This window comes from Nasonia vitripennis, chromosome 4 (assembly GCF_009193385.2).
Source record: "Nasonia vitripennis strain AsymCx chromosome 4, Nvit_psr_1.1, whole genome shotgun sequence".
Classification (NCBI taxonomy): domain Eukaryota; kingdom Metazoa; phylum Arthropoda; class Insecta; order Hymenoptera; family Pteromalidae; genus Nasonia; species Nasonia vitripennis.
Window position 1 is genome coordinate 12173594 of NC_045760.1, and position 15033 is coordinate 12188626.

The 15033-nt window shown below is 48.2% G+C and overlaps 1 protein-coding gene across 1 annotated transcript in view; it reads left to right on the top strand.

Annotated features, from left to right (window-relative positions):
- The window catches only part of LOC100119509 (protein vestigial), a 397514-nt gene that overhangs the window by 14203 nt on the left and 368278 nt on the right, over nucleotides 1-15033 (top strand). The window lies entirely within an intron of this gene.

The window sequence follows — 15033 nt, forward strand, 5'->3', positions numbered from 1 at the left end:
ACGCGGAGTTACGAGGCTTCCGCGTAGGTTGGCCAAAAGCTTGCTGCTGGCGAGCGGGCGATTTTATCGAAAGTTAATTGTTTACGCCTGCGAAGCACAAGGCGACGATGCGCAGTAACAAATTCTCGAAGTGGGGAGGAGAATTAAAGCCGTGGCAAAAGCAGGAGAGCACCGTGAAGTGGAACCAATACAGGCGATCAATCATAAGCCGACTAGCTGGCCGCAAGCTATGTATTTTTCTGGACATGTGAGAGCCGTCGACTTTTTCATGCGGAGCTTGCAGTCCCTGCTTCGGAATCCTTCTGGGGCTTCCTCGAGGGTCGAAGGATGTTAAGTTCCTGATAGGATCGACAAAAAGTTGTAATGACTTTTTGAGCGCTCTCGCCACTTGATTCGGCCGCAGGGATTTACACCTGTATATTAACTTTGCTATTATTTTTCGTTTCGACGACGCGTTACAACGATAACATGAATAATATACAGTGCGATCGAAACACCGAGAATAGCGGCGCCTTGATTCAATAATACCCGCGGTATAAATGTACGCCGAATGAGCTCGCGCTATTCGTTTTTCCCTCGTGCTCCACGAGAAAAAGAATCTGGCAGCACATTTCATTTTTCGAGGGAAATAAGGCAGCGGTCCGTAAGAAATAGATGTTTCTACTTCTTTGGGGAGGAAAGATCATTAATCAAGGAAGCGTTAATGCATATTTGATAAACGGCTCTTTCCCTTAATACTTTGCATACGTACCATCGCCGCTACCCCGTATATACGCTCTTAATTTAAAACTCCCGCTCAGTATTCGCATGACATAGCGATTTATTTCAGGATCGTAATGGTTTCTTTTGTTTAAACACTATAGTTCGGTGACTTTTGAGTCTTTTCGCCTGAAATATACCACCTGCGTAGATGTCAGCCAGTCGGGAAAATGAGACGGAATATTCTCCGTTTGAGTCGGTGACAAATTGAAGGCGTCATCATTTACAGAGGATTGCAGTCAGAACGAGGAGCTATATATATAGCGTTATCACTTTGTATTTTCCGTAGCCTGTAATATCAAACGCCATTTTGCAACAAAACTTCATCAATAATTTCACTGCCTCAGCATTCGCGAGGTTCGAAGCCGATTTGCAAGCGTGCAACGTTATTGTTATTACAAGCAGTGCCGCGTATGCAAAACCGAGTAAACGCAACGTTACCGCGCTAAACAGTCGAAATTGCTTTATTAGTACCGGCTCGGCCGTGTGCATAAACTTATATAGTACCGCGGTACGCGCAAAGGCGTTTCGGTAAGATATTCACGTAACGCATAAGCGACTATAGCGCGCAGTCACCGTGTGCACAGAGATAACGCGCGCGCGGAACGAGAGGCACAGTGGAGAGAAGTCAGCATCTTAGTCGCGGCGCGCGCGATACCCACTTGGAATATAATTCGCCGGCAGGCAGGGTTCTCTCGCGCCCCTTTATGCTAGACGTTCGCGAGATAAGCATCATTGGCAAATAAGCCAAATGAACTTTATTGCAGCTGGCGTTATATGTACGGCTATGCATATTTTCCGGGAGTTATATTTCAGAGTTTGCCTGCTGCGAGATTTTATTACGTATTTGTATGCATCGCGCGCGCCGCCTCGGAAGAAAGATGTATGCGCGCTGCTGTAGAAATTAGAGCAAGTTTTACCGTCGTCTCGAAATCTGTTGCTTTATAATTAATAAGTCGCGCCTGACCGTATAAAGGACTGTTCTACCGAGGATGCATTTTGATCACGATTTCTCGTTATGTTGGCAAAAGTAATCGTGTCACGATGAAAGCTATTGTGCCCGGCAATCAGTACATGCGTTGACTCGGGCATCGGAGCTAAGTGGAAATCAAGTGCTGCTTGAATAACGATAGGACCGGCCCTTCCGTATCCTAAACAGTCTCGCTGCAGCCGGCTCGGCGCTATTACACACCGGAATGACAAATACGCACGTTTGCGCCGAGTTAACGACTCGTCTAAATAGGCATACTCCATCCATCACAGAGATGACTGGCACTGGTGTATACGGTGAAGCTGCTGCTGTTGCACGCACTCGAGCGTTTCGAGTGTTGCGCTGCCACCGCATTAGCCCTGATCCAGCTCCTTCTGTCTCGAGATCTCGCGTTATACACTTTGGTAGAAAAAGCGCGTTAGATCGATTGAGCAGAGAGTCGATGACAAGCGTGTAGCGCGCGAAAAGAGCTCGTTAATCGAAACGAAGGTCTTGAAATAGAGATTATAGATATTGCGTAAGAAAAAGAGCCGCAACGCTCTCTCGCGCTCTGGCAGACCACTGTCTTTCCACGCCGAAAAAAAAATAATCGTAATAAAAAGTAGCGCGCGTAAAGCTTGCACGCAGCCAGATCGGCGAACGCGCGCATAACGAAAGCTATAGACGCGCGCTTGCCGTGCAGGGGAGTGTAAGTAGTAGGGAGACAGAGAGAGAGAGAGAGAGAGAGAGAGAGAGACAGAGAGAGAGAGAGAGAGAGAGAGAGAGAGAGAGAGCAAAGAGGAAGTGGCAAAGTTATTAGAATGGTCCGGAAAAGATGGCGTGGAGACGCTCCGTATTTTTCTACTGTATGGCCGCTGCTTTGCATAATCCCGCACTTAGCTCGCGCTCGCGGAGGAGATGCCGCGCCGCTCCCCCCGCGGCCGCGCGCGCGCGCGATATTCAACTACGGATACCGAAGCCAAAACTGGCGCGCGATTCATCGCCTCCCAGGAAAAGACGAACAATGCCGGAATGTAAATTCACGCGCTGCGAACTCGTCTATCTGTGTGTGTGTGTGCTTCGCGGTATTCTGGAAGCGCGCTCTATCGACCGAACCGTCGATCAACGTCGCTTTATATTCTACTGAATATTGCTTGAAATATCGGCGCTATTGGCCTGTCGCGACGACAAAAAAGGGACATCTGTATTACGCTGTATGGTTTTTCGACGCTATACTGCTAGCTTGTGTACGATGAAAGTTACTTTTTCGGCTATCGATAAGTCACGCTGCGTACTTCTTTCTACGGCTTTATTATTCATCCGTGCGGAGTATACTTTCTGTAAGAGTCAACAATATTTATCGACGAGCATCGATCGATTTCGCAATAGTCTCAGCAATAATCGGCAAAACAAGCAACGAGCAATGAATTGTCCTGCAATATTCATCGAGTGCAAAAACGAGCGAGCGTGGGCGTGCGCGCGCGCGATCGTTCACGGGAGAAGAAATCCAAAAGACGCGACACCTCATCGATCTTATCGTTCCGGAGGCGAGGCGAGCCGGCGACGGGCAGAGTAGGAATCACAGATGTGACTTTGATTTCTCTCTCACTCGGAATTCCCACGAGAGGCTCCCGTAGATTAAGTTCTTGCCTGGTAATTCGTCGTGAATTCGATTCTCCATCTTCGACGTTGCTGTACGACGTGCGAAGCGAATCGCCACCTGAGCTTCCGCACAACCTGGCTCAGCATATTACACCGAAATGCGATCAACAGAATCTGTTTTTATTTGGCATCGTTGACGAAAATAATCACACTCGTTAAAACAACCCCGATACACATACACACATGCGACGATCACGCAATATGCAAAGGCGCGTATTTACACTTTTTGGAAAGTCGCATCCCGTGAAATTCACAGCGCGCGGGCAAGGTTTCGCGAGTATACCTCGCTTAATGCATACATCAGGTCGCGTAGGAGGAGAAAACGCTGTACGTACAAGAGCAACGGAGAAACTTTGGTCACGCTCTTTCTCTCTCCCTCTGCAAGTACGGCGGGTTAGACCCGGAACATAAAATCCCTGGGCCGTTGCGAGGACTACGAGGAGGATTCCGCGGCAAGAGGAATACAAGTGGAATAAGCACGCGAAAAGCGAGGAAACGACACGAGACGAGAGCGGCAAAAAGGAGAAAGAAGAAGCGAGAGTGCGGGTAGCCCGCGTGCTGCTGTGTACAGCGCAGCAGAGATGCAGAGTTGGCTCTACCGCGGGTAGAGCCGAGGAAAGATAGAGAGAGAGAGAGAGAGAGAGAGAGAGAGAGAGATACAGAGAGAGACAGAGAGGGCAACCGGAAAAGAGAGCGCACAATCAGAGCATACCTTAGTTGTCCGCTCGTAAAGCAACCCCGTATGTCCGGAATACCGCGAGAGCGTACCACGCTGCTGCTATTTCTGCCGACGTGCAAGCAGTCCGCAGTCTCGGGCCGCTTCTCCGGAGGAATATGCATGAGAGAAAGCAGCCCGGAGAGTTATGCTACGCTGATCTTAATGGCGCCGCGCGCACACGCGGTAACTTGGCTCTGTGTACGAAAATATGCGCGAGTAGTAGAGAGCTTGTGTGCATGTGGTCGGCTATTGCAGGAAGGGTGGCTTTCTCGTGCACGTACGATGATCGCGGAGGAAGCCAATGACGGCTCTTGGAAAGTCAGTCCGGCCAGATTGCTCCACCGGCTGACTCGGGGACACGTGTCTCCTGCACGTGCTCGGAGATTGCGAGCTGCGATACGTATACTCCCGCGGCTTTTGTCGCCGATGGATATACTGTGGTTAGGGCTGTAATATACCGTCGGCACTTTATGACGCTCAATTTGTATCGATGCTCGTTGTGCGTATGGATCGATCGCATATTTTTATTTAAAAAGACGTGATGTAAGAATCTCGTGTACTTCGTGTGATCGAGTACTTTCTAATCGAACAGACTAATCTACGCATATAAAACCACGTTTCCGTAGGACCGCATCACCGATGATAATCCTGGCGCTAAACCAATTTGTAAACCGCTGCCCCAGCTCGCCAAGGAGTATCGCTGCAGCCTCTTCTGATTCGCAGCGGCGATAACGCGCGTATCCCATCGCCGAGAGTCAAACGCACATTTCGCACATGGCCGGCTTATCTTCCTCGCTCTGATGTCTCTCCCGTAATCCAGCTCCCGGAAAAAGAACTGCAGCTAGACATACGGGCTCGCGTAGCGTCGTGTGGGGTAAAACGCGAAAATATTGCCGCTCGCCCGACGCCTTTATACATCCACGTGTGCGCGTGTACGCGGGACATATGGTAGTTGGCACACAGGCGGTTCGGCCCCCGATCGCTGTGGCAGAACCTGCGCGCACGCAAGAGAGAGGAAGAGAAAGAGAGAGAGCAAAGCCCCTTTTTTCCGGGGATACGATCTGCCGGCGCAGCAAGTGTCCTCATGAGTTTTCAATGAGATTAGCGGCCCATCTGTGCCGCGCAACCCTCGGTAGTCATCATCGAGCCTCGAACACAATGCGCGAGAGCCAGTCAACCTGCTCGAGCTCTCTTTCTCGCTGCCCTTATGTATGTATTGGTTATAATGCTTTTCTGCGATGATGCATGCGTATGGCCGAGGCCCGTCGTAGTAGTGCACTTGTTGGTCGTCATATATGGAAAGGGAGTTTTTCTTGCCGATGGGTCGGCTATTTCATTGCTATTCATGACTTTGCAGCGAACGTTTATCTGCCGTAGATTGAATACCGCGTGCGCGCGTCGTATTGCTTTTTTGCGTCGAGAAATTATGAATATGCAAAATGTGAGCAATCTCGGTTCGCCAACGAGATTAGGAGTCAATTTTTCTTCGATGAAATCGTCATTAAAAAGTTTGAAAAACTTGCATCTGTGCGTCAGTTCGCATTTCGGAGCTTCATTGCACTCGACAGACGGCTAAGCACAAGTACCGCGTTGTTCGAGCGGCGCAGTGAAAAACGCAGCAATCGGCACCGCCACTAATAATACCCAACGAAATCATTCCATCGCAAAGCCATTCATCCACCCACCCTCCTACGAGCGTGACTAAACAGCAGAAGTATGAATATTGCATCGGTCCTTCCGATCCGACTCGACGTGACTCGCTGCATCCAAACATCCAACCCTCGCGGTGTGTGTGCCCGGAGGCCAAGTATACGAAAATACTCAAAAAGCTGTTTGATCAACAAGCCGAGTGCGTATGAAGGTAGCACCGGAGGACACATATTGCGCACCACACAGTATATCGAGCGATCGATGCGGTCGACCAAAGTGCGCCTTCGGTTCCCAATGGTCCGCGCGGAGAGTCGATGAAGTATAGATGCGGGGTAGAGAGGGGGGACAGGACGGATACAGTGCGTGATGCCCCATATGGAGGTTGCCCGCGCATATGTTGCGACGCGCCACTAACGACCTGCTTTAGGCCCCTGACATGCTAAACTGCGGTTCTCCCTCTCCAGCTCTCGCTTCTTTTCCCCCAGGACGTTGGATATACAGCTAACCATATACGATTGTCATTGGCAATGATCGCGCTCGAGCGCGAGTAAAAGTCCATTACCTTCTTTCCATACGGCCGGGGTTCCACGCGGCGGTAATGAGGGGCTTTGCTATTCATTTGTTTGGCCAGTCTTGACTGGAGGCGGTCTCGCCTTTGATGGATTCGACGAGAAGAGCGAGACTCCGAACCTCGATCATATTTGACATGTTTCTATCGATTTTGATCGTACACTGTAATCACTGCGCGTCCTCTTTCACGAAATAATACACATTGTACCCAAAGCGTTTCTTTTACGCTCGCAGCTTGCAGCAGAAGTGCACAAAAGGGATGGTGCGGCTGCCCGAGAGAACGGATCGATAAAAATAAGAGGAAGACGGTTGCCCTGGAGCAGCAGCAGCCGAGAAAAAGAATAAGAAGCTTAGCGCTCTAAAATACTTAAACCGTATAGCAAGTGACTCTTTCTGCGCGCAAGTATTATAAGAGAGCGAGCAGCGGAACCCGCTTATACGCGTGTATATATGTATATACACTTTTTTTTGTCAACCTGCAGAACTAAATGAGTTACGTATTGTGCAAAGCCTGGTCCCCCAGTGCTCGCACACAAACGCGCCAAAGCCACATACACACACGGCGGTACCCTTCCCCGACACACCATGTTGTATTCCGGCGGCTCCCGGCCATCTGGCGGGCTATTACACCAGTATTTTAATTTAATTAACTCCGCGTAAAGCGCGAATTCGATCGATATTATCGGCTCTTTCGGTCGGATTAAGCGTGTTTGCGGGGGGTTAGGCGTGCGCGCGCGAAACTCTCTCGTTTCACGAATATGAATTTCACCGATACCAACGGCGAGCTCTGTGCGTATATAGTTCGGGAGGTTTAATTAGGATTTCGGATGATCGTTCGCCGAACAGATTCCCGACGAAGCGCTTTGGATCAGAAGTCGGAACGGCGGCACCAAGAATCGATCTAGCAGAACGGTGACTATTATTCCGATTGGATTCTATAGACGCATTTATGGATATTAAATTCTTTGTTGGCCAGATTGCGCTGGTGAGTCATTGCGCTCGAATGAAAAAATTAATCCGTATAATACTGATGCGGTGGAATCGATTCGTCGAGGAGTATGCTGCTGCGCTGTGTTCCATATTGCTCATGAATATTTAATCGTGGAATTAAAAAAAAAGAAAGAGCGTGCTCTCGGTCAGATTCTTTGAACTAGCGGAGTACACACGGTTTTGAAGCCCCTTCCGTTGTAGGTCAGTTTTATGAATATGAATTAAGGAATCAGCCCAAGTGGCCGCGAAAAGGTCAATATTGGTCATCGTCGTAAAACTAAATGTCAGTTTACACAGCAAATTGCACGTGGAAAATTGTGAAATGTGTTCATTTATTTCATGCGCGCGTATAATAATTTTTCATTCAGATATATATAATTGTAATACTCAACTATTGCGCCTCATACCATTGAGTACGTAAATCATCGTTGAAAGCAGGAGCTTTAATCCCGATTAAAAGTCCATTTAATTTCCGCGCCACTAGAATCAGTTTCGCCGACTCTGCCAAGCCCGCCGATTAATGCCGCATAGCTTCTCCTCGTTATTTATTGGGCATTTGCGGCAGCGCGAACACGTCCCTTTGTCGTCAAACGAACAGATTTTCGTGGATGACGCTGAAGTGCGCTCGCCCCGAGATAGAGTGAAAAACATCATCGACGCAAAAGCGAGACGGCCAAGGGTAGCTCTCGCTGCATTGGTTGGAGGGGGGGGGGGCAGGGAGAAATAAGACAGAGCGGCATTGTGCTCGTTTTCGGGGTCACATTGAACGTATGTACGCTGGTACCCTCGTCTCACTTGCTCTTGTGTGTTGCCCTCCCCCCCCCCCGTCGGACTCGTGCATCTGTCCTCAATCAACGCTTCGCGAAAACGACGTATACAGGTCCGCCACCCCGGAAGAATTATTATCCTCGACGATGTTTTACAAAAGCGCCGAAAAGGCAGCCAAGTAATTTTGGAAAAAACAATGGATGAATGAGCCCGTTGTTTGGAGTGTAAATGATATACTTTACGGAGAAGTGACTAATTCTGCATTACATTTAATTCGCTCTTTTGTCGAGAGTTTAAGTCCTGAATGAGCTATTCTTTCCGTCAACGCTTGTTAAGCTTTTAAAGAACTTTTGAATAAAATTAAATTTGAGTTGAAAGCAAGCTTGGGTTAGTTCAGTTTTTGCGTCAAGACTTCAACTTATAACATGAAAATAAAGCTTTTGGTTTGCACCAGCTGAAAATGGCTTTGGCCAAAGTTAAACGCGGAGCCTAAGAAACAGCTTGCTATCGGGCCTCGCCTCCGCAGATCCCGATAAGGTTTTTCTCAAATTTTCACGAAGCATATGGTCGGTCGCTTGCGCGTGGTATTGATTTTGAGTCCCAGTATACGTGCGGTACAGTCCCCAAGGCAGCAGCGTCCTGTGCTCTGGATCAGTGGCACATACGGGGTGCGGCATCAAAGAGCCGAGTTAGCAGTGTCAAAAATACATGCCCACCCGCCAGTTGACCGCGTCAAGGTTTTGCCGCTCCCGGGGAGAGGGTGACGATGATGATGATCAAACGAAGGGTCCGCAAGCAGCTCGTCTGTGCGCACTTAACTCCCCTGCGATAAGCCTCCGTGTATGTGTATACGTATACGTGCGCATGTGGATGTTTGATCGGCATTATGCATCAGCATGTGGCTGCTGCCAGCGCTTATTAGACTCGAGCTGCGCGAGAGCTAGATGCTTCGCGCGCATAAGGGCCATTCAACGTGCTCAACCTGTCTCCCGTTTATGGCGGATCAGACACTGGAGTTTAATCGAAGAGCTTGCCGTGCTCCGTTATTGTTCGGCTGAAACGTTGCGGAAGGGTCACCCCATGGCAGGTGCGCGGCTACTGTAATTTTTCGAGAGGATCTTCGAACAAAGCAAACGTTTAGCAGGTTCGTAAAGTAGCTGCTCCCTATGACAATAGCTTTTCTGTGCAAACGGATCATCGTTGATTCGCAGTTATACGCTAAAAGATTGGATGAATTAACCCGATGAATTAGCTCTTTGCAATCACACAAAGCAATCAAGTTTAGAACGTAAAAGCGAGAAATTTCTATTCCTCTAAACCTACCGAAGCCCGAGTAGGCGTATACGTCACATCTTGCGTTTCTCCGTCGGGCGCACCAGGAGTATGCGTGTCGAGGTCGTCCTCCCAGGTCATATCAATATTCATCAGCGTTCTATGTTCGTCCGACTCGAATTCCGGGGATTAGCCGCGAGGAGAGAACCCCCCCCCCCTCCTGCGTGTATCTCTCGTCGCGGCGAGAGCTCCTGCTGCTGCTGCGGCATTCTAATCCAGCGGGACGTGACGTCATATTGCATAACAATTAATCAACGGGCGATAACAGCTAGGCTAGAGATTTCGCGCGGGGCGCGAGACAGAGAAGAGCAGAGAGCGGATGAGGCAGAGGAGGATGTATATATATAGAGTGGGAAAGCCCGATAATCATTTCACCGGGCAGCTTAAAGTGCCACTAGTTAACGCTAAGCCGATTTAAAAGCGGTTTAATATCCCGAATGTTATACTTGTAGGCGTTATATAACGCGCGCGAGAGCTCGTACACCTCGCTCCCCGCGCTCTCGCGCGCACACGACACATCGCACGACGAACCGGCTATATGTATACGCTGCACCAGAGACAAGAGTGCGGGTATGGGAGTATCATCCGCTTCCGCGAACTTGCGAATCTTTTTTTGACCCTCGTCGCTGCTGTTATTCTCTCGATTATTTCGCTGCTTTTTCGCGCTGCCCTTTTTCGAATGGTTTACGTTCTTTTGTTTTCTCTCGCGCGTGTTTCTCTTTTCTATTTCGTCGAGGCTAAAAATCCCTTTATGTCAGGCTTGCGGGCTATTTCTATTCTGACGCGCGTACTCCTCTGCTTTATCTTACTCATTTTGCTCGACGCTGCTCTTCCACTTGTCAGTTATTACCGTGTTTTCTTTTACTGCGCGTGCGGGACGCAATATCTTTTTTACGCAATGATTACGCGTTAGCGAATTAAATTCATTAAGACGGAATGGCTGGCTTTTTGCTTCTTTTACGATAGAGAAAGGCTGCGTGTACGCGGTAACACGTGCGGAGGTTGCGCTCGAACGAGACGATTTGCATCCGGAATTCGGACGTCACCCTATATACGCAGCTTGTACAGTCTCCGATGCTGAAGTAATGCGATATTCGAAAGCGCATATTGCACGGCGCACGTGCGGATACATTTCAGAAAATCAATCTATTTCATTCGTAATAGCAGCGGCAGATAAGAAAGAAGCTAACGCCGCCCGATAAATTAATAGAACAATGGGAGATGTAAATCAGGCAACGCTGACTTAGCCGCGGCAGCGAATCGGCATAACAACTTCCGTTCTCCGACTTATTACCATATTTCATGTTTCTGCGTAGGAGTCGGTGCGCTGCAGAGCAGCTCGCAGATAAAATGCTTTACGGCGCGGGGGAAATTAACCCTTGATTTCCGCGCATTATTCTCTTAGCGAGCCTCCTGAGATAAAGAAGGGTTGTTCCTTCCTATCTCAAGTATGTAATGGCCGGAGAGCGAGAGTAGGAAAGGGGGTCGCGGGGTGAGATGTACAAGTTGCGAGGAGCAGCGCCGCCGAGCGTGACGCTCTGTACTTGTACTTTCTCTCTCTGCAGTGTATAGCTTGTCGCCACGCGAGATTTATCATTTCTTTTATTTCGAGAGGCTTTCTTCTGCGCGGCACAGCGATTTGCTCGTCGGTAAGAAAAAGAAGAGAGAGCGAGAGAGAAATCTTCGGTGCTCCATTTCCGACTAATCTCTTTGAAACGTGTATAACGGGAAGGATGAATCTTTTTGTCTTTTATTTAAGGGGGCTGCCGCTCTTTTCTTTCGCTTAGCTTTCATTATCATAGAAACATGTTCGCGGCCCCTTAAGAATGTAGATACCCGGCTTTTGAATTTACGTATAATTTTTGAGGAAATGGCCGACCCTGCTGTGCCCGTTATCACTTGAAATTTCTGGACAGTTTTCCATTGATGTATACTTGTAACAAAAATACTTTATGCCGCGTGTGTAAAGTGTATACGCCGCCGTGCACTTTTTACAGCGTTTTCGATGAATAAACTCATAAAAGAGAGGCACCGCGAAGCTGCACAATAAAATACTCGCTTTGCAGTAAAATGCATCGCTCGAACGACGATGACTCGGTTATACGCTATAACTCTAATCCAGGTGGCAAAATTTCCGAAATACACTGCTAAAACAGCGTCGCGTTGAAATAATCCCCAGGCACCCACCCATAGCTTCTACGAACAAACGAGCTCTTTTCACGCGCTATTGCGCAACGGCACAATTTCCCGGCGTAAAACAAGAATATAATTTCCTCGAGCGGCAGCGTTGCACTGCAGCAGCGTGCAGCCGGCAATTTTCAATAAGCTACGTCCTCTCTGCCCCGAGCAAATCCACATTTACGATTCTCCCGAGTGCTCGAAGCAGAGGCAAGCGATCTGTCGACAGAGGATTCCGCGACTTCGTGTAGCAAAAAGTTATGAACCGCGCACCGTACGCCCGCCGCATATACCTATATACGAGTAGTTCGCAGTCAAGCAGGCCGCAAGAAAAGCCGAGAGACGAGCCCGAGAATATAAGCGTGTGGGTCAGTGTGTGTGTGTGTGTCTATATATATATATATATATATATATATATATACAGGGACGGTTCGCGGCTCTCGCTCGACACCTGATCCCTCCTAAAGATGCTATCGAGAAAATTGGATTCGCCAGCTCGCTTTCTCTCGCTTTGCGGGGTGACCGCTCAAACGTATAAGCAGCTCATAAAATATTTTTTAGCGCTCGAACGCCTCGCTCGACCGCGATTGGATTTATTTTATTTTACGGCCGAATGATAACGATCTCGGAGCGGCGACTCTTAACTTTCTACCTCCAGTGCGGTGGGCCTCGAATAAAAAAAAATCATCAACACGCGAGTGTGTCGCGCCTCTGCGGTCGTCTCCGTATCTGCGTCGATATATATATATATATATATATATATATATATATATATATATATATATATATATATATATATATATATATATATATCGACGCAGATATATACGGATATATATAAACACACTGTAGATTTAAGTCGCTCTAAGCCGACCGTCGGGCTTATGCTCAGTAGTAACTTACGTTTAGCGCAAAGCGATTTTTCAGCCAATGAAAAAGAGAGTCGTTTTTCGTTAGCACACGGGGGCTCTCTCGCTCCCCTTTTTTCAGTACATAGATCACCCCGCTATCTCGACGTCCGAGAAGGCCACGTAAGTGATAAAATATAATAGAGACGTTTCTTCTCGCTCGTTCTCATCAACTTTTAAAAGCCATTCTCGCGAGAGAGAGAGAGAGAGAGAGAGAGAGAGAGAGAGAGAGAGAGGGGGCACACTATTCTGGGTCAATTCCGGTCAGCGAATTGCCTTATTGACTGGCGCTTGCAAGCCCCGAGGGGGAAACTTTCGGCTTCTCAGATGGAAGGAAAAATCAAATTTCGTTGACGGCTACTGCGACTCGACGCTATCGCCTTGGCAATAAGCGGCCAAGGGCCATATACTCGCCTTTAGCCGTTACAGACGCGACGTTCGATTGACACAGCCCTAAAGCCATTTTCCGGGACCTCTCGCACACTGTATTCGTGATTCGTCTCGCGCGAACATCTTCCAAACTTGGATACTATGTCTGACCGATGCGTAGGTTGTATACTGTGCATATAGCATCTTAAATCACAAAATTGTTCATTATTTTGCTTTTCCAAAGTTCTAGCTGTAAAATATTGTGTCACCATGCGTAGTAAGTAAAAAGTTCCGCCGCAGGCCGGCAACGAATCGTTGCGTGCAAGGGGCGGAAAACGAGAATAAAGTATACCATAAGACGTTTATCCGCTCGGACAGGAGCCGAGTGACCGAGTAAACTCATCGTGCAGCTTGGTCACAGTCCGTCGCTCGTCTAATAAAAAGATAGAGGCACGTTTCTCTTCGTATATTCGTGTTCGGTGCACGGGGTATGCGCAACACGTAACCCTTGACAAAATTTTACGATCGTCGTTTCATCGAAAACGTGGCCGTATACTACTGGCGTCGAGCCGCGCTAATCCAAAATCACTCTCGTGCAATTTTTGGAACAACTTGTCGATCGATAGTTTACGCGTTACTGAATCTGATCGCGCTCGCAGCAACGACCAATATCTCCGAAATTCCGCCCACTGTAATAATAATCGCAGTCGAGATGCGTTTGCCACTTCAACCGAGCCAGAAATTGCCGCGGCCCTCGTAGAAAATCAAAGCGCACAGGAATCGCCGTGAGAAAGTTCAGTGGCTCCTCGTTTACAGCTGTGCCGTCAAGCAAAGTTTTTGCACAGACTCTATACACTTCTTCTCGCTGTCGATGTTGCTGAAACGAATAATAAGGGTGCGGCGGCTGTGTCCGGGCTGAGCGCTCGCGCCGTCCGATATAATCTGCGTTTGATCAGCTTACACGTTATACAGAATGCGCTGGCCCGAAACCGCGCGCCCGATACGGATGTGCTGCTGTTGCTGCTGCTGCCACCGCTACTGCCCGGGGATCCGGATGAAAGAGGCTCAGGGGCACCGCGCCGTAAAATAACATTGTCCCGCGGACCGCAAAGGTGCTGGACCGTGCCACGTTGTTGTTGCGTTGCGCTGCGCCACAGTAGCCATGGATCTGCGAAGCTTCTGTATATAGCTATATGCGGGATGGAATTGGCCAAGAGGCTCGCTCGTCTGATAAAGCTCGGGGAGTTGTTCTTTTGTTTTGAACTTTTTTTCTCTTGTGCTTTTAAAGATTTTTATAGCACACAGTGTGGCTAAAATCCGCTGTTAAGTCACGAATAGGCGAGACTTGCGGATGTAAGCAGTCTGTGCTATAAAATTTTATACGATACGTGTGACTTAAATGGTTCTGTTTTACACGGCGCTTAGCGCCCTCGCTACGCTCGGGTGCTAACTGCGTCGTGTAAAAATGAACCATTTAAGTCACACGTATCGTAATGTACTATTCATCGGTATGTACATCGGAGCATTCGGTTTTGATGATTCATTATTAAAGTGCGTGGACCGTAAAGACATCGATAGAAGTACTTACTTTTGTTACTTTAGTTAAAAATAAATACATACTGAAAAGAAGCTTACGGAACGTACGTACTTCAGCGACAGAAAACAAAAGCTCAGTTGTTCATACCAGACGCAGTATATGAGTCGTACGCGTATATTTCCGAGTCCATCGTGAAAAGCCGATTAGACCGCGCGTGATTTTCGTTTTCCCGTTACCGCTCGCGCGACGCGTTGTACTCGCGTAATTCTCTTCCCTTTGCGCAATTTGCGGATTTGCAATACACGACTGTACCCCTCATCACGACTTTGTCGCCGCGCTGGCAGTTGCAACAAAATTAAAGATACATATAGTTATTTTAACCGAATTGTGTTTTTTTTTGCACAATATGCTTCTTATCCTTTTCCGGATTAATCAGACACCGACCACCATCACTTGCGCGCAGTTTGATTTCGACTGAAAACTTTCTTCGGAATAAAAGCGAGCTCAAACATATAACGACGGGCTGCTTCGCTCGAAAGTAGCTATTTGCGCACTTTATCGCCGGTTATTCTAATCGCATCAAAGAAAGTCGTATAACTTCTCCTTTATCATTCTCGTCCAT